An 18,501-nucleotide genomic window follows, 5' to 3' on the forward strand; every position below is an offset into this window, starting at 1 on the left:
CTATTGAATTGAATTGAATTTATATTAGGGGGAGAAAAAGATAATATCACTTTTCCTACTGGCAAATCTTAAAATGATTGACACTATTCAGTATTGGAGAGCAGGTAGAAGAAAAATAATCTCTTTAATTCATTGTTAAGGGGAGTGTTAAAGTAGCACTTTAGCACTGTGTATCAGAATAAAATTATGTATATGCTCTGGCATGCAATTCTGCTTTTAGTACTTTCTTCCAGAGAAATAACTAGAATCAAGTGCAAGGACATATATATGGTGTATTTATTGCAGTATTATTTACGGTAGTAAAACCTTATGCAATCTAAGTGTTCATCAATAGGAAAATGAGTAAATACATCAGAGGATGTAGTATGATGGAATATTATGCAGACATTAAAAAGGTTAATGTAAATGTATACATACAAAGACAGAAAGATATTCACAATATATCAGTGAATAGGTAAAAGCAAGTTTTGACATGATAAATAGAGCACTTTCCTATTTTCTTCAAAATGAAAAAAGTCCCTCACCCTTTTAAAATATTCTCCTCCACATACATTCATACAAATGCAAACTTTTCAAATTGACAAGTGATTTTTTTTTAAATCAGTATAGTGGTTACAATCCGAAGACGAGAGCAAATGCTAAGCATCCTACATTCTAAGGAGAGCAACTAGCAACTGGCTGTGGCCACCCTCCTCTAAGCCATGCTAGACCAAGCCAGAATTGATTCTACTACCATTACACATGTGCTTCCTTTTTCCCTTCCTCTGGGCCAATAACAAGAGATGCTAAAGAAGCTATTAGCCTTGTGAGGTATACAGGGGTTGAAGTGAGAGGTTATCATTCCTCTTCTCAAGGGGGAGGAGAGCACAAGGGAGGACAAAGCTTACAGAAAATCCCATCTTAAGGTGGGAAGTGTGTGCTGTAAGGAGGAATCACAGTAATTTTCCCTGGAAGGATGTCAGCCAGGAGAAAGGAGAACAGGAGGAAGATAGGTGGAGGGAGTCATGCCCCAGAGGTAGCTGGGGAGAGGAGATGAGAGTGGAGGCTGGAGACAGGGCCTATGCAGTACTGGGGGATGGGGAGGCAAAGAGGGACATATCAGAGAGATGTGTGGTGACTGCCACCAGCTAGAAACCAGCTAGAAGAAGTGACCGGATGCCTCAAGGGGCTTCCCATGCCTGGCAACTAACCACTCATTCCCCCACACTGGAGCCACCAGCCATCTTCATGGGGCTGACAGACAGACAGCAAGATTGGTAAGTTTGTCTAACCAAAGAGAGAAATGCAGTATCATCAGTAAAGTAAGCAGTTTTAAACTTTTCCACCTCTCCCTCCTCATTCCTCTAAAATTGTTTCATGAGTAGAAAAGGGACATGGGATGTATCTTGCAGCCAGGGAATATGTTCTCAAATAGCTAGGGCCACACTTCTAGCTGGTGCTAAAAAACGAGATGTATTAATCAGTTTACCAGGCAGAGACTTTTAATAACTGAAGGTGGTTGAAAATTATAAAAGTGGACCTAGATATCATTAAAGAAGGTTCTACCTGGAGGGAAAGTAAGAGCAACGTGACTTAGGTGAAGATGGTTACTGGAATTAATAAAACCTCTCATGACTATACCTAATGGATTGAGTCTCAGTAAACCGTACACACACACAAACACACACACACACAAACAAACACACACACATATAAAGGTATGTACATAGAAAATATTCTATAGTCTAGGGAAGAGGTCAGCAAACTCTTTCTGTAAAGGGCTTTGTAGGCCATACAGGCTCTGTTGCGATTACTCAACCCTGACATTGCAGTGCCAAAGCCACCATGGATTATATGCACACAAATAAGCATGGCTCATTTAATAAAGTTCCAATAAAACTTTATTTATAAAAACAAGCAGTTGTCTAGTCTTGACCAGTGGCTGTGCTTTGCCAACCTCTGTTTTAGAAGAACTAGCAGGACATCCATCACAATGTTAACCTTCGAGGACTGAGAGGGGTGTTCCAACAAAAATTGCAATGAACAAGTGGGTCAAGGGGAACTTTTTGAAAAATTTTTTGGAGGCTAGAATGGAAACAGATGTCACCATCAAGTACAGGGGAGTCCACTGGCGTTGAGCCAAACTGAAGGGCAAAAGAAGCAGTAGGTATCTAGAGCAGAAGGCAGGGGATTTTAGAGAGTGCCGAGTAGAGAGACACTGCCCGGATACAGAAACCACGGTCTCTCTGAAAGGACATAGTGGGTTCCACGTGCTTTCCAAGGTCAGGTGAGGCATCATGGTCACTGTTGTCCACAGTCACTTCCCTTCTGAGAGTGAAGAGTTACTGTGTAGCCCACAGTGCCCTTCTGGAGCAATCCAGGTCATGTCAGTGACCAGATTCACCCATGGCTAAGGCTTAGCCATTGCCTTGTTCCCCATGAAAGACCTGGGAAGTAGTCAAAAGTAGTACAGACACAGAATCAAACAGGTCAAGGAACAGATCCTGGCTCCATCAGTGCCATCTCTGTGACCCTTGGAGAAATTATGTAACCTCCTGAGCTACTCTCCTCAGTAGTAGTAGTGGCAGCAGCAACAACCAACATAAGTGTTTCCTATGTACCATTTTAGACACATCATCGATGGTCTTCAAAAACTTTCTGCCAGATAAATACTGTTAATAATAAATGCCTGAAAAGGAGATGATACTATCCCCCTGGCAGAATTATAATGAGAATCCAAGATAATTCATGCTAAATTCCTACTGTGGCACTTGACCTGGTATTGGAGTTCAAGAAATGATACTTATTATTATCCTTTTTATTAATCATTTTTCAGGGGTAGTGTGAACCTGGCACTAGGCATGGAACGAGAACAGTCATCTACTGCAGGTCTCTGTGACTTTTTAGTAAGTTTCCGTAGGACAATGTGCACATGTCTCAGATAACAAAAAAAGAAGACATTGTGGGCTAGGCCAGTGTTTCTGGAAGCCAGGACTGCAGCCCAGGACGGCATTATCTCCAACATATGGTTCAGGTAAGAAGCCCTAGGAGAAGAATCCAGGTGAAGCCTCTGGCCAGCCTGATAAAAACCTTAAATGGGGTAAACCTGAAAATGCACTGACAAATGGGGAGAGTGGCAAGATAAGACACTGGAAATGTTAACTTTGAAACAGTAATACTTTTCCCAGTGGAGGCCAATCCACTTTCAAACATAACAAATTGATTTTTATTTTCATTTTATTTTTGAGATGTAGTTTTGCTCTTGTTGCCCAGGCTGGAGTGCAATGGTGTGATCTTGGCTGAGTGCAACCTCCGCCTCCCGGGTTTAAGCGATTCTCCTGCCTCAGTCTCCTGAGTAGCTGGAATTACAGGCACCTGCTACTACATCAGGCTAATTTTTGTATTTTTAGTAGAGATGATTTCACCATGTTGGCCAGGTAGGTCTTGAACTCCTGACCTCAAGTGATCCTCCCGCCTTGGCCTCCCAAAGTGCTGGGATTACAGGTGTGAGGCACTGCACCTGGCACAAATTGATTTTTAAAAGCATACTTTCTCTACCATAAATTCTATATTTTATTTATTAAATTCTAAATTTTATTCAGAATAAATTATTTATTCTAATTATTTATTTAATGCTATATTACATTTATTAAATTATATATGTTTTCCACCGCCTTGTAGGTTCTTCCCATTTCCTTCTTTTGCATCTTCTACCAACTAATTTTTTTGTGTGTCTTAAATTCAAACTCTGCAAAGAGAAGAATTTAATCGGTCCAATTTGTTCATCACAGCCTGCTTACAAGCTTGAGTCAGATGTTTTCTCCTGGTAAACCAGCTGCTTCCCTCAAGAATGACATCGTCATGTGGTGGGGACCATGGTAACCTGAGCAGAAAGAACCATCTTGGATTGTACCCTCAGCAGGGAGCTTTGAGTTGAACCAAATGGTGCTGCTGTTTCATGAAAGTCCTTTGTGCATCCACAGATGGTCAGCCCATAAAAGAGGAGAAGTCAGTTGCCAGGTGGTGGGCCTGAATCTCATTGTATTCATTTCCTAAAGCTGCCATAACAAATTACCACAAACTCAGTGGCTTAAAACAATAAAAATTTAGTCTCCCTCAGTTCTGGAACCCAGAAGTCTGAAATCGAGGTATTGGTAGGGCCATACTCTCTCAGAAGCCTCCAGAGGATAATCCTTCCTTGCCTTTTCAAGTTCTGGTGTCCCCAGATATCCTTGGCTTGTGGCTACATCACTAAGTTCTGCCTCCGTTTTCACATGGCCTATTCCTATGTGGTTCTCTCCTCTGCATGTCTCTGACAAGGATACTTGTCAAAGGGTTTAGGACTCACCTGGTAATCTAGGATCATCTTATCTCTTAGTTGTATCTGCAAAGACCCTTTTTTCAAATAAGGTCACAATCACAGGTTCCCAGGATTAGGATGTGGAGGTACATATATATATATATATATATATATATATATATATATATGAGGGCAACATTTAACCAGTGAAGGCTAAGACATAACTATGAAATATTTAACATTAGTCCAATTCCTGAACAACCTGGCACATATTAAGAGCTCAACAAATATTTGTTGGATAAATGAACAACTCAGCTCTTTAATTTTACCAATTGGGAAACTGAGACCAGGAGACATGATCTACCAAGATCACACATCTAGATTATATCAAATCTTGAACTGAGCCCAGATTGCCTGCCCTGGGTCTGAGGCTCCTGACTTCACAGTAGCCCATCACCTTATTGCTGTTGCATTACAAGTAAGAATAACTGAGTTTCAGAGACACTTGACCAAACTCAACTTATTATCAACTGGTCTAGGTCCCCAGATCCCTAGCCCAGAGCCACTTTCATCTCATTCTACAACTTGAAGGCTTTCTTCATCAAGCCTGGAAAGGAAGTTTCAGATAGTAAAATGAAGTTCTAGAAAATCCAAGGATAAAACAAAGAATAGCATGAGGTATATTTTATCTGTACTAAAGAAGGTTGGTGACACATTCTATTTTCCCACCTTTTCCTACAAATTCCTCAAAGATACACTGTCAACACGCAAGAAGGACCGGGCCCTTGCCCGGTGGAAAAGCTTTTGGAGTACAGCTCGATATTTTCAGATACACAGCCAGCCTACATGATAGAGGCTCAGTCACCTCAGAACTAAGAGGGCCTCTCCCGACTTCTCCGAGGTGCTGCAAAGCCAGGAGAACAGTGTGAGAGAAAAACCAAATGTGTCTTACAGGGTAAATCAGGTCTTTATTCACACAATACCCTTCATGGTTTTTATCTAAATGCCAAAGCTACAAAAGAAAAAAGGGAAGAAGGAAGTTATCCTTTCCCAGTACCCCATTCTTGGTTGCCGTGACAACATCCAACTGCTGCACATCCTGTTCATCCTCTTGGTTTCCCTTGTCCCCACTCTCTGAGGTGGCCATTTGCCTTCTGGTGCCTCCCATTGGTTAAACCTAACAAAAATATGTCTCTAGAGGGTGCCTATTTCTTTCTTAAATATTGAGAAATTTCAATAGAAGTCAAGATTTCCTGCTTCTCTTGAAACATCCTAGGCTCATACCAAAGTCTGAATTCCCACAGGGTATATAATGGGCTTGAATTTGGAGTTTGATGACCCTTCCCTCTGAGTACAGGCTCTCTAGGTCACCACTGTTCCCACCTGACTGCTTCTTTCCTTCATGGTACCAGTCTGAGGACATTTTACTTTGAATCCTTTCTTTTTGTCAACTGGTATTCACTCAGTAGGTTTCAGCTAAGCATGTCATTTACATTGTTGTAAGATGACTACTCAAGAATAGGCAAGTGCTATTCATAGCTCAAAAGTGACTTCCACAAACGAAGGTCCTATCTAATCTCTCATAAAAATTTGAGCTTGAACATCTGATTGGATTTTCCCTCAGCCACCTTAGCTCTGCGTCCCCCCAATACCAGAGGTTTCTGCTCTTTGGATGCCGATTTCTGCTGAGTACTGGACAGCTCCACTTTCGTATTCTGCTTAAAGTTAGAACATGGGCATCTAAAAATATCTCAGTCATCACTGCACTGACATAATGCTTCTGTTGCTCTAAGAGCAGATCCTCTGTCAAAAGAATCATTTCAAGAGCCAGTTTGGTTTAAGTTCAATAGCTACATGTGAAATGACTTTGAGCTTTCATTTTCTGTCTCTCCCTTTCTTCCTCTCTGGATGTAGAAGCTCTTTTTAAAAGATCTGGATATAGCAAAATAGTAAGAGGGAGTGTGGAGAACAATTCTGCCTGGAATTGTAGAGCATGCTTTGACTTAGCCTGTGCAAAGGCATTAGTCCCAAGCATATGTCTGACACATGATAGGTGCTCAAAATACTTTGGAGGGAAGATGGAGAGGAAGTAAGTTACCCAGTGTGTAGGCTTCAGTTTCTCCATTTTGTTTTAGTGATCTTTATTGAGTACCTGCAATGTGTAAAGCATTCTTCTAGGCACAGTTGAGTTTCATTGATTCACTTATTCATTTATCCATTCCCCGAGTGTCCACTTGGCTTCCCTACTGTTCCATTTGCATATGTGATTTCAGTTCTCGACTGTCAGCTCAGAATCTTATCACTCACCCAAATATTCTTTAAGAGCAAAAGGCTGCTCTTATCATCAGCAGTTATCACAATATATTTGTTATCTAAATTTAACAGGAAATCTCCTATATTTGTTCTACATGGTATAAAAGAGAATCTCTGCAACCACTCAGGAAACAAACCAGTAGCTTTGTCTGTGGGCTGGAGTGACTCACTTCATCTCAAATTTACCTAAACCCTGGAGAGCTCACTGGGACAGGTGCAATGGCAACTGATTGTCCTCCATTGGACCAAGTTCACTGAATGGTACCTTGCTAACATCTAGAGAGTAACTCACCAATAAGGAAATCATTGTTTTGTCTCACCAGATTGTGATCAAGCCCGTCCACCTCCCCAAAGCATAATACTTGACAGGGACTAGGCACTCAACATACTTTTGATCAATGAATGAATGAATGAATGCACAGAGAATGAATGAACAAATGAGGCACCAGTTTTTCAAGTAAAATGGAGACCTAGAAATTCCTGGGCTTCTGTTCTAACCACCAAATCAATCAATGTCCTCTCCATCAGCAAATCTTACTCTCAATGGGCTGAATGCACACCTCTTTTCATTTTATATAATAAATTCAGAACTCTGACAAGGCTCAGTGCCTCACGTTTTTTTTTGTGGTAGGGATTTGAGAAAAAAATGCAGCAGGTTTCCTTTACCATCTGACAACAGAGCCCGTGAAGATTAAAAAATATCAAATCTTCCAGACAAAACTTGGAGAAGCCAAGAGGACAAAAAACAAAACAAAACAAAACAAAACACAACAAAACACAACAAAAAACTTGGTTGTATCAGGAAGCAGCTTGGGCAGAGGAGAAGATTAACTGAGGTCTAGTTTCCATAAAGGCTTTAGCTGATTTGTGTGGGGAGCTTGGAAACTGGGATGTGTTACTAACTGGTAGCTAGGCAGACATGAACAGGGCAGGAGGGGGCCCCCAAACCCCACCAGGAAAGTCAGGCACCCATCAAGTGATGGTCAGGCAGTTGTCACACTGCCTCTGTAAAATAATAATTGGTCGCAGCCAGTACCAGGGAAAGGCAGTTTCCCTGTAGATAGAGAAACCTAAAACTGGTGATCAGAAGCTTCCTGATAAGATCTCAGGAGTTGGGTGCGTGGGCTCACACATGCCCACTAAGAGGCAAATGGCAGAATTTAACTGGTTTATGACCTTCCAGGGGCACTCCACCAGAAAAGGGAAGAAAGCCTCAGGTGAGTATGTGTACAACTCCAGTAAAAACACACTGTGCTTGCTCACCTCCTAAATGCTAGCAGGCCACCAAGCATGCAGGCAGCTCACCCTAAGGGAAGAATTAAGGGAAATGGAACACAAGATGCCGGAAGTAGGTCAGCATATAAAACCCTAAGCCAGGCCAGGTGCAGTGGCTCATGCCTATAATCCCATCACTTTGGGAGGCTGAGGCAGGTGGATAACCTGAGGTCAGGAGTTCAAGATCAGCCTTACCAATATGGTGAAGCCCCATCTCTACTAAAAATATAAAAATTACCTGGGCGTGGTGGTGGGTGCCTGTAGTCCCAGCTACTCTGGAGGCTGAGGCAGGAGAATCGCTTGAACCCTGGAGGTGGAGGTTGCAGTGAGCTGAGATCACACCACTGCACTCCAGCCTTGGCAACAAAGTCAGACTCTGTCTCAAAAAAATAAAAATAATAAATAAATAAATAAATAAATAAATAAATAAAACCTGAAGTCAAAAGGTCAAACCCCTCACTTGTCCTTCAAGTCACCAGCTTGGGCCTCTTCCAAGTGTAATTTCCCTCCTTTCATTCCTGCTCTAACGCTGTTTAATAAACTTTCACTCCTGTTCTAGAATTTGCCTTGGTCTCTTCTTCTGCCATATGCCTCTCAGTTGGATTCTTTCTTCTGAGGAGGCAAGAATTGAGGTTGCTGCTGACCTGCACGGATTCACCACTGTTAACAAGATGGACCTTCAGAATCGTTTTAAAAGGAGGCAAGGGGCCAGGTCTTTGTATTCCACGCTCTTCCAGCATCACTGGATGTGAGTTGCCCCTCAGCCCTGCAGAAGGGGCTTTAAACATGGAGGAGGCAGCCCCCTTTGATGGAGGGCAGTTCTGGGGAGGGATTCAGTGATGAGCCATCAGCAGCTAATGGCTCAAGCATGTGGGTGAATGTGTGCCTTGTTCTTTAAAGGGCAACTAGGTAGCACACTACAGACATATACTGCATTATATGCATTTTCCAAAACATACACACTTTCTATGTTTCTATGAAAACATAAAACATGCATACATACACAAATAAGGGGGAATAGAGCATAACAGTTAAAGACACATACTCTGTAGCCAACCTTGAAAATTTACTTAAGCTCTCTGGGCCTCAGTTACCGCATGGTTAACATGGCGGTGGGTGGGGGTGGTGTGGAAACAATAGCATCAGTCTTAGGAGTATAGGGAGGATTAAATGAGTGAATTAGTATAACGTTCTGAGAATGGAGACTGACACACAGAAAAGCTTAGCAACATCCTTGTGCCACTCAGCGATTATCTTGGACAAGCTTCTCTTTTATTTACACAGATGTACCTCATTCTTATTAGTGGCTGAATAATATTCCTGAATCCTGAATCTTGTGGATTAGCCATAATTTCTTTAATAATTCCCTTACTGTTGGGCATTGAAGTTGCCTCTGGTTTCTCCCAATTACAAGTCAAGTAATAGCAAACAATCCTTGTACATATATTCTTACATACTTGGAAGAAAATCTATAAGATAGATACATGACTGATTATCAAAAGATAAGCACATTGAATACTTTGACAGGTACTGTTAATTGCTCTCTGAAAAGACTGTATGTCCTAATTTGGACTTCAGCATCATGAGATAAGAGTGTCTGTCTCCCCCATTTCTGTATCAACATTAAAAATTAAAAATCTTTTACACTTTTGCCAGTCTGATAGGTGGAAAAATGTATTTTCTTGTTTAATTTGCATTTCCATTAATCCCTGAGTAACAAAGGCTTTTTTGTTTCTTGTTTCTCAGACATTCATCTCTCTGCTTTTGTGATTTGCCCAACTGTTCCTTTCCTCTGAGTTACTTTGTTGACATGTCTTTTAATTTATTTATTATAAATAGATTACCCTGCCCTCTTATGTGTCTTTTAGCCTGTTGAGAGTGCGTCCCAACTTACAGAGGTTAAATTTCCATGTGCTCAAATGTGCCAATGTTTTTTACAGAATCTAGATTCAGAGTTCTGTGCATGTAGGCAGTGCAAAAAGGGAGTCACCACCTTGTCATGTTCTGATGCAAAGCTCCCTTTTATCCTCAGAACTGCGATATTTTTTATTGGCCCCAAACTCTTTATCTGCCTAGAGCAGGAAGCTTCTTTTTTTGTCATTTCTCTTTTTCTTTTTCCAGCCCAGTCCTGATAGTCAGAGTCTTAGACAATGTCTAATCTACAATCTCATTCTCACAGTATCTTTCACACGGGTCTTTCCTCTCGTCTTCTTTCTGACTCTATTTCTTCTTTTCACTTATTTTGACTGTGCCTGGCTTGTGAGGATGAATAGGGCAGGTCAGCTTCCAGGAGCTTGTGCCATCATCTGGCTGTGTGTGGTCACTTCTCTGCTAGGCCCCACTGGTGGTATCATCCTCTGTTTGGTCCTGGCACAAATGAGGTTGGTTCTGGCTCTGACTATTTGCTAGGTGTGTGATTGGAACCAGTATGGTGGGGAGGCAGAATGGAAGTGTCTATGTTTTCAAACTGTTTTAGTGCATTGGGAGTGCTTTCTGATGCTATGGAGATATCTAAGAAGTGAATCATTCTCAAGCAGCATCTGTTTCTGCTGCCTTGTGGCATGAAAGGCCTCCTCAGGGGCAGTTACCTTTCCTTTTGGCCCTTGCCACACTCCTTATGAGAAACAACCTTTGGCTCCTTTTCCACAGATAGACTTCAAGCTCTGGCAGCAGGGGTTAGAAGAATGAGCTGGCCCTATTTGTGAGCCCCACTCCTTTAAGAGCTACAAGGAACTTGGGTGGAGTCTTCTGCCCTCTTGATCACTCTAAAATGCTGGCTTGTCCCATCCTGCTGGTGTGGTGTACTTTGAAAATCCTCCTGTCTCTAAAGTGAGAGCTCTTTGTTATGTGTCCTCCGTGGGAGAGGTGGCTAGGAGAGAATTAACACCTCACCAACTGTGCTTTACTCAAGAAAATAAGTCTTCCTCCTTTTCTCCACATATATGGAGACTCAGAAAGGGTGATGTTCCCACACAGCTTCTGGAGAGAACCACTGCTGAGTGATGTAAATGTTCCAGAGATACATTTTGGCTCCTTTTGTCTGTCAGCTCCACGATGACTGCCCAGGGTATCTGTGTTTCTGTGACTCTCAGAAAGAGAGGACTTATTATGAGAATAATAATTAGAGTATTCACTTTTTGAGCATTTCTGGAGTTCTGCATTCATTATAGTGGAATAATCACCCAGCAATCTGACATGCACAAACAACAGTTATAAACTCTGGACAAAATATTAAAAGACACAATATACTCAAAGACTATGGACAGCTAACAAAGGTATGTGGATTTTAGATGGGAGCTAAAACTTGGAAGAAGAGATCAACAGAGCATGAGCTCCCCCATTTTTTTTCCTGCAATTTTGTCCTAGGAATGGTCCATAGTCATGGTATGACACAGGCTGGCTGAAGGCATAAGAGAAGATTCACCATCTCTGTGGCCTAAGGAATTGAAGATAGAACCCCAGGTGACCAGGGCTTCAAGAAAGGGAAGAAGGAAGCCCAGAAAGGAAAATGACAGAGTAGGGAGCCCCAGGTTCTGTGTCAACTCTGGCCAGGTCTCTGCCTTACTCTCAAATCACATATGCATGAAGAAGACTAAAAGTAGCCCAGCTAAAAGAGTTGAACTGAGATTTGAGCTGCTGCCTACCACAGGTGTCTTACTAGACAGAGTATGCAATTTGAATCTAAACAAATTTACTGCCTGCTACAACAAAAATATTAACACTATTTAGAGGAATATAACAGAATCTAGAATCTCCACAGCATACCAACACAATGACTAGAACACAATCTAAAATTTCTCCATGAATAGAGATAACAAAAACTTCCTCTTAAGAGTGGTTATGAGACTTAAACAAGATAACGTATTTAGCATAGTGTTTGTAAAGTAAGGGGCATGCAGCTAATGGATGAGTGACAACCTATGTCTCCTTGGTTCTGGAGGTGATATCACAGGAAACTCCCACCAAGAGGCTGCCAAATGCAGTAAACATTCCAAGGTGGGAGAGAAAGCACACCTGTCATTACTAGCACATTTAGGATCCAGAACCCTAGAAGTAGGGGCAAGGCATACGTTGAAAGGAAGATCAGCACTTGAGTTACTTGTCAAAGTTGCCAATGAGTTGGCCAGAGAAGGGGAGTAAAGAGTGGTTTAGAAAATGCTCAAAATAAGCCAAATGTGAAAACAATAGGAGCCAGAAGGCCAGTCCAAAAAGTGCCAGGAGGGTAAAAAATCACACACAGGTATGTACATGTCAGGGCTGGAATAAAGACAAGAGCAGGGCCACTTATGAAAAAGTTGGTGAGGGCCAAGGATTTGAGAATTTGGGAAGGAAGGTTTAGATCAGGTCCATAGGTTGCAGCTGAATTTTCCTTGTGATGGTGGACATATTTTGGCTATCCATGAAGGGCATTCTAGCCCTGCAACCCAAGGTTCTTTGTCCCTTTGTTGTCTCAAGAGGAAAGCATTTCAGAGGATGAATCAAGGGTTACCATTACCCTCCATGGGTAAAATGGAAGAATACAATGGTTGACCAATACAGTGGGGAAGCCTGTCTATTCTAGATGAAGAAGTATCACCTTCCCAATTCAGGACCAAGGCCAGCATAAGGCCAAGTTTAATTTCTCTCCAATATTATCTACCTGCCTCACACAACAAAGCCATTGATAACATTTGGTTTGGGTGGATAAGTCTCCTTGTCTTGCTATTACTCCTACTCAGAGTTAGATCAAAGTTTTAATTCCTTATTGAAAAATAGATACTATGAGAATATAAAATCTTAGCAAAGATTTTATTTCTACTAACCATAATACCACAACCCTAGAGATATCCCAGAAATCAAATCAATCATAAGACTGATGCAATTCTTATTTTTGGAAAGGTAGGTTGGTGACAAACAGAAGAGAATGCTACCTGATGATGTTTACTCAAAAATAGTTTAGTTTTTTTCTTGTCTTTCTGCTTTCTCCACCAAATTACCTGCATATGATAATAATTATAATAATTATTAAATTGTACCAAATAGTAAGCTGGTTGCATTACAAATGTTACTTCATTTAGTCCTTATAACAATACTATAAGGTAGATGCTATTGTTATCAATCCCATTCCACAGATGGAGAAACGGAAGCTTAAAGAAAGCAAACTGCATTTGAAGGGCACACAGTAAGTGGCAGAGTCAGGATCCAAACACAGCAATGTGGATTCAGAGATGGTGATCTTAATCATTGTTCTCTGCTATCCCCATGTGGTGCCCCCATAGTAGAGGCTCACTAAGTGAGGGTAATTATAACAATAATGACAATTATACCTTCATAACACAGTGAAGGCAATTCCATCATGCATTGTCAATGTATTAATTCAACTAGCAGATTATGCAAATGTGCTGAGAGCTTGTATAATGAATATGTGCTTCCAAAATGTGAAAAATAAACAAAATCATTTCTCTCTCCATGTACTTCTTCAATACCCATCTCTGATATAGTAGCAGCACCTGGTGCCCTGTGGGTGTTGAACAAATGCATATTAATTTATGGCTCACATTGGTTATAGAACAAAATGATATAAATATTACTAGTAATATTACAATTGTTATGGATGAGAATTCCATATTACAGAAAAATGCTATTGAAATATTAGTGTACAGAATGGACCTTACAGAGGTTCAGACTGAATGACCTTTCCAAAATCTAGCAAAGTCCAAATTGTGTATCAGAGATAGGTAGAGATGCCAGAGCAATTAGTTCTGTTCTGCCCTGTAATGGTTCAAGAGGGTTAGTCTGTCTTTGAGGACCAGCATTTTCTGAAAAATGTGTCAAGCCTCTCAGTCTTGTTGTCAAGTTTGTCCAATTCAGAAATTGTACAAGGGGATGAAAAACTATCACTTGCCTATGTCTGCCATCAGTGCTTGATATGGTCAGTCTTCAGGATCCCAGTTAACTTCTGTTTGAGGAAGCTTGCAGAACTAGGAACAAAATAATTACTAATGCACAATGTACCAGGCTGCAGTGTTCCAGCCCCTCTTCCCTTTCATGTTAAATTCACTGCCTTAACTAAGTGGCCCTTTGCAAAGCCTGCCTTGTGACTAATAGGCCTTTGATCAGGTTTTGCTTCCTGACAGCTGTACATATAAATGAATGTTTATCTCAATTAAGTAATGAGCATTGATTCTTTCTACCTTCTGACTGCAAAGGGGCCCGTCATCTCAAAGTGCCTCCATTGTTCTTATGCCATGAATAATATTTTTCATCTGGAAGAACTCTGCTTGGGGCTGGAGCATGTGCAATTTAGGACACTATGGAGAAAAAGAGCCAAACTTGAGGAGATGCTGAGAACAGATTTTCTAAAATTTGTTAGCATACTCTAGTTTGGGCAAGAAAACTACGACTTTTTGAACACCTGCAATTACTAGTATGCAAGGTACTTCACGTACATTGTTACATTTTAACTACACATTAACCTTATGGGTTAAGCATCGTTAGTTCCATTGTATAGAGAAGGAAAACGAAGCTAGGGGCTAAATAACCTACTCATGGTTATGTGGCTTGTCAGTGGCTGAATCACAATGAAAATAGAGCAATTCCAGGTGCTACATGACTCCACAGTTTTATTTTCCTGATACCTTGGACTCTTATGATCTCTTCCTCATACAGCAGCAATAGTACTGGGCTTGAGGTTTGGGTCTGTTTCCTGCTAGCTTTATGACCTTGAGTAAGTTCCATATAATTTTTAATCTGGACCTCTTCATCTGCAAAATCAAGACCCACCAGCACCTTCTTGCTTTACGTGACAAGGTTGTTGTGAACCTGATTTGCACATGATAACATGCTGTACAAAATGTGGTGGGTTATTGGCATGCTTACAAACAGCCTTTGTGGCTGGCTCTGCTCTGCTCTGACTCTCCCTTTGCTGCTTCCCTTTCCTGACTCTCCTAAAGCAACACTTGGCTACGCTTTGGCAATAACAGATTTATTTTCATTATTAAGGATGATTCTGTCTTGAAGTTGGAAGAGAAATGGCAATTGAATGTGCTTTCATGGGAATTTCAAATATTCCATTTTTCTGGGAGAAAGAAGAAATAGGAGCTAATGGAACAGCAATTAAATCCACAGTTTAAAAACAAATGCTACTAAGGCACAGATGATATCATGCAACAGTTGGAATTTCTCCTGTTTTCTCAGGCTCGTGGAGCAGGGGCAGCCCTATGAAATCCCTCACCAGCTGTCAGCGCCTGTTTCAGAAGCTGCCACTCCCAAGCATTTCTTTGGCAAATTACTCCCTCCGACTCAAACCTGTTGTACTTAGCTCCTAGTAGAACCCAGGAAACCATGAGGGGGCCTGGTGCTGCTTCAGCCATCAAGGGCTCACGCAGTGTCAGAGGGGTCTCGCTCTACGTGGCAGTTCCCTGGAATGGAGACTCATTGATCATTCAACAGGAACCATTAACGGAGCTGTGGGTGTCCCTGCAGGTTATATCCGCTGGGTCCCTCTAATGCCAGGTGAGTTGACATGCCTACAGGAGATGAGAGGAAACTGTAGCCTGTCTAGTCAGAGCCTCTTTTCACATGCCACTAAAATCCCTGCATATTTTATCCAGAGAGGAAGCTACTCAAGGGAAAAGCTGAAGAAGAGAATGATCCAGATTGAGCAAGTGATTTCCCAGAGTTCAAAAACCTCCTACCAAGAAAATAGTTTGACAGTTCCTCAAAAAGGGAAACACAGAATTACCATATGATCCAGAAATTCTCCTCCTAGGTATATACCCAAATGAATTGAAAGCAACCTCTGAAACAAATCTTTATACTCATATGCTCAAATAACACAATCTCCAAAAGGTGGAAACAACCCAAATACTCATCAATGGATAGATATACAAATCATGATATTTGCATACAATGATCTCATTCGGCCATAAAAGGAATGGACTACTGATATGTGCTAGAAGTGGATGAAACTTACAAACATTATGCTAAGTGAAAGAGGTCAGACACAAATATATATTGTATGATTCTGTTCACATAAAATATCCAAAATAGGTAAATCCACAGAAACAGAAATCAAATTGGTGGTCACCAGGGACTGAAGGGAAGACAGAATGAGGAGTAACAGCTTAATTGGTAAGAAGCTTTATTTTGGAGTGATAAAAATGTTTCGGAACTATACATAGGTGGTGGTCGTACAACATTATGAATGTACTAAATACCATTGAATTATTAACTTTAAAGTGGCTAATTTTGTGTTCTATGAATTATATTTTTTTAAAGAAAAACATTACTAAAAGTCTGCTGCTTCCTTTGAAATGCATAAAATATAAAGATGAACTCACAAATGAACAGACATAAATATGGAACAAAGCACTAAAAGTAACATGCTAATTGTAGAACCCAGGTTGTAGACACGTGAGTATTCACTGTAAAAGTCAATGTTTCGATGTGTTTGAAAATTTTCATAATAAAACGTTAGGATGTTAAGAAAATAATAAAACCTTACTTATCTCAGCAGGCAGTTAGAAAGGAGGTACCAAAATCCTGCTTTCTAATATGGGTCTTCTGGTCTTGGTCCTGGCCAGGATACATTTGGGAATTTCTGAGGATAAATTTTTTGGGCTTTGTCCGCTGCACATATTCCTTTCCCTTTCCCCACCTTCGCTTCTCATCTGCACTTCACCCATCTGCGGATAATGCCATCTTTTCATGATAATAACTGCGACTTACACACCTCAGTTACAGACCAGAGCCTGTGTTAGGTGACTTACATTGATCGTCTCCAATTCTGAAAACACTCAAAGTGAGTTACCGAAGAGAAACCTGCTACAAGGATAGCAACATCAGACACAAGAGTACATATGTTTCATATAAGTAGATTGTATATAAAGTAGGAAAAGAGAAAGACAAAATGAATTTATGCTGTTAAAAGGGAAGATCATGCTACTTTTGGGAGGTAGCATTAGAAGGGCTCATGAATGGGGGTTCTGGGAATTTTCCTGGAATGGAGCCTCATTGAACATGCAATAGGAAACATTAACTGAGCTGTGGCAGTACTATTTTGTTTCTTGATCTAGTGTTGATTACACTTGTGTAATCAAGTGTATTTACTTTGTGGAAATCCATTGCGCTATACTATGTGAGCCTTTTTATATGTACACTATATATCAATAACAGTTAAAAAAGGAAATGAATGAAAGACAGTTAAGTAAAATTAATCAGTAAACCAGAAGCCAATTTATTGAAGAGATTAATTAAAAAGATAAAAAGAAAGTGAAAACACAAGTGATTAATATTAGGAATAAGAAGAGATATAACTACCAATACAGAGAGAGTTAACATTTTACAGCAGAATACTGTATACAGATTTATCCCAATAGCCTCAAAAATCTTAATGACATGGATGCTCTTCTAAGAAAATGACTAAAACTAAGATTGCAAGGGAGCAGCAACCAATCACAGATGTGGCTGCTGTCTGGAGTCTGAACAATAGCAGAATTCACAAATCCCTGGTCTCTTGCTGTGCCCAGAGGGCCCAGAACATGCACTCAGAATGACCAATTAGCAAATGGCTAGGGCCCACTGTGAATGGTGAGTGCCTTGTTCTGCAGAAACTCCAAAACCCTGCCTATAAAAGGTGGTGAAAGTCACTGTGGTTAGAGTCTAAATCCATTTCTTATGAAATTGCAAAGCACTGGGATATGTCCTCGTCTTGGTTGCCTTCCCAAAGCCAGGTGATTACTAGATTAGACTAGGATGGCTCAAACCTATTGAACAGGTGTGAAGTTACACTGGTAGATGGATATAATGTTTTTGTTGTAATAGATATCTTTTTATAAAAACAAACAAACAAACAAACAAACAAAAAACAAGAAGCCACCTTTGTCCACTTTACAGGCAGTTGGAAATGTTATTTTTGCATTAGGTTGATTCTTTTTTTTTTAAATTTTATTATTATTATACTTTAAGTTTTCGGGTACATGTGCAAAAGTCAACCCAGTTGATATGGAAAGGAGGAATACAACAAATGTTAAGTTTGGAAAATAATCCATTAGTATCTAGGCAGAGTATTATTGAGGGAGTTTTTCTTTTAGCTGGAGAACCCCTGTAAGCCCTAACTTTATACTCCAAGGTCAGAGAGAAACTTCAAACAGGAAGAGTCATTGCAGAGGGAATCACAAGGACGAAAGAGAACCAAAGTTTATGGGGTTAAGTAGGGGTTGAGCAACCTGAACTTTCCTGGTAAATTCAAAAAGGCAGTTTTTGCAATGAGAGCAAAACTCAGCCTGGAAATGGGTGCAAAATGAAAGAGAGAAGGGATCCTTCCTTGGAATGGTTGTGGAGGGGGAGGCTTTTGTGAGGTGTTGGTGGTGTTAGAAAGGAGTTTCTATGTCAAATATAGAATCGGTCAGAGAGAACTTGTTTGTTTAACGTTAGAGCATACTTGTAGGATGAAGGGAAGGATCAAGTCGAAAATGTTAAAAATGCAGAAGAGACAAGGCACGGTGGCTCATGCCTGTAATCCCAGCACTTTGGGAGGCCGAGGTGGGCAGATCATGAGGTCGAGAGATCGAGACCATCCTGGCCAACATGGTGAAACCCCATCTCTACTTAAAATACAAAAAATTAGCTGGGAGTGGTCGTGCGCACCTGTA

At 40.7% G+C, this 18,501-nt stretch overlaps 1 pseudogene; it reads left to right on the forward strand.

Moving 5' to 3' along the window:
• The first annotated feature begins 1,155 nt into the window (after nt 1-1,155).
• The window catches only part of LOC129017586 (tigger transposable element-derived protein 1-like), a 33,217-nt pseudogene continuing 15,871 nt past the window's right edge, over nt 1,156-18,501 (forward strand).

The sequence above is a fragment of the Pongo pygmaeus genome, chromosome 19 (assembly GCF_028885625.2).
Source record: "Pongo pygmaeus isolate AG05252 chromosome 19, NHGRI_mPonPyg2-v2.0_pri, whole genome shotgun sequence".
NCBI classification, from domain to species: domain Eukaryota; kingdom Metazoa; phylum Chordata; class Mammalia; order Primates; family Hominidae; genus Pongo; species Pongo pygmaeus.